We start from the raw sequence: 2,488 nt of genomic DNA, 5'->3' as shown, positions 1-2,488 counted from the left end.
ACATGGGGCTCAAACTCACCAACTGTGAGATCATGATCTGAGCTGAGATCAAGAGTTGGATGCTTAACCAACTGAGCCTCCCAGGTGTCCCACAAGACTTTCCATTGCAGTACTAATTGTATTATTGGAAGACAGGAAACACAAAACCACAATGAGATACTACCACCTCACACCCATCAGAATGGCTATTAAAAAACAACAAAGCAAAACAAACCTAGAAAATAACAAGCATTGATGAGGATGCCGAGAAATTGGGACCCTTGTGCATTGTTGGTGAGAATGTAAAATGATGCTGCCACTGTGGAAAACAGTTTGGTGATTCCTAAACTAATCTGACATGGAGGGGCACCTGGGTGGCTCAGTCAGTTAATCGTCTGACTTCGACCCAGCAATAGCACTGCTAGGAATTTACCCAAGGGATACAGGAGTACTGATGCATAGGGGCACTTGTACCCCAATGTTTATAGCAGCACTCTCAACAATAGCCAAATTATGGAAAGAGCCTAAATGTCCATCAACTGATGAATGGATAAAGAAATTGTGGTTTATATACACAATGGAGTACTACATGGCAATGAGAAAGAATGAAATATGGCCCTTTGTAGCAACGTGGATGGAACTGGAGAGTGTGATGCTAAGTGAAATAAGCCATACAGAGAAAGACAGATACCATATGTTTTCACTTTTATGTGGATCCTGAGAAACTTAACAGAAACCCATGGGAGAGGGGAAGGAAAAAAAAAAAAGAGGTTAGAGTGGGAGAGAGCCAAAGCATAAGAGACTCTTAAAAACTGAGAACAAACTGAGGGTTGATGGGGGGTGGGAGGGAGGGGAGGGTGGGTGATGGGTATTGAGGAGGGCACCTTTTGGGATGAGCACTGGGTGTTGTATGGAAACCAATTTGACAATAAATTTCATATATTGAAAAAAAAATAATCGTTTGACTTCAGCTCAGGTAATGATCTCACTGTCTGTGAGTTTGAGCCCCGCGTTGGGCTCTATGCTGACAGCTCGGAGCTGGAGCCTGCTTTGGATTCTGTGTGTGTGTCTCTCTCTCCCCCCGCCCCAATGCTCTGTCTCTCAAAAATAAATAAACATTTAAAAAAATTTTTTTTAATTTTTAAATAATAATCCGACATGGAATTCCTATCTGATTCGGCAATCCCATTGGGTATATATGCTAAAGAATTAGAAGCAGGCCTCAAAGAGATAATTGTACCCCCACGTTCATACCAACACTATTCACAACAGCCAAAAGGTGGAAGCAACTCACATGTCCATTGACAGTGGATAAACAAAATGTGTCTGACATTCTGACACGTGCTACAATGTGCATGAACCTTGAGGATATTATGCTAAGTGAAATCAGCCAGTCACAAAAATACAAGTGCTGTATGACTCCTTTTATATGAGGTAGCTAAAGTAGGCAAAATCATAGACAGAAAGTAGAATGGTGGTTGCCGGGAGGCTGGAGAGGGAGTGAAATGGGAAGTGGATGTTTAATGGGTACAGAATTTTAGTTCTGCGAGATGAAAAGTGTTATGGGGATGGATGGTGGTGATGGTTGCACAAGAATGTGAATGTGCTTCATGCCACTGGACTGTACACTTAAAGCTGGTTAAGATGGCAAATTGCATGTTATGTGAATTTCACAGTCTTAGAAAGAAATAACAGCAGAAGTGCCTGGGTGGCTCAGTCGGTTAAGTGTCTGATTCTGGATTTTGGCTCAGGTCCTGATCTCACAGTGTGTGAGATTGAGCCCCCGCGTCTGGCTTGTGCTATCAGTGCAGAGTCCGCTTGGGATTATCTCTGTCTCTCTGCTTCTCCCCCACTCACGAGCATGTGGGTGTGTGCTGTCTTTCTTTCTCTCTTTCTCAAAATAAATAAACATTTAAAAAAAAGAACAAAAAACAGTTAAGAAACTTTGAATTCATAGTGGAATAGATTATGCTATGTTCACCCAGTAGAATATAATACAGCTATAAAAAAAGAATGAGTACCTTATGTCCTGCTGAAGTGTGACCTCAAGGAAATGTCACTAAGTGAAGACAGCAGGGGGTTTTACAGATTTTACAGTATGCTACAACATCCAAGAAAGGGAGGACGTACAAATATATATGCTTATATTTTCAAATGGAAGGAGAAATAAATCAATATAAACATTTACCTAGTGGGGAGGAAACATGAGGGTTGAAGGGACAGGGGTGCAGATAGACCTCTTGGTACCTATCTTGCTTCATACTTTTGTATTTAGAAATGTGTAAATGTGTACACAATTTCTAAAAAACTTAATCAGGGGGTGCCTGGGTGGTTCAGTCAGTTAAGCTGCTGAGTCAATTTCAGTTCTGATCATGATCTTGTGATTCATGGGTTCAAGCCCCAAGTCAGGCTCGGTGATGACAGTGCAGAGCCTACTTGGGATTCTCTTTCTCTTCCTCTCTGCCTCTTCCCTGCTCACACTGTCTCTCCCTCTCAAAATAAATAAATA

The sequence above is a fragment of the Prionailurus viverrinus genome, chromosome A1 (assembly GCF_022837055.1).
Source record: "Prionailurus viverrinus isolate Anna chromosome A1, UM_Priviv_1.0, whole genome shotgun sequence".
Taxonomy (NCBI): domain Eukaryota; kingdom Metazoa; phylum Chordata; class Mammalia; order Carnivora; family Felidae; genus Prionailurus; species Prionailurus viverrinus.
The sequence above is the reverse complement of the archived record's forward strand: the minus strand, read 5'-3'. Positions refer to the sequence as shown.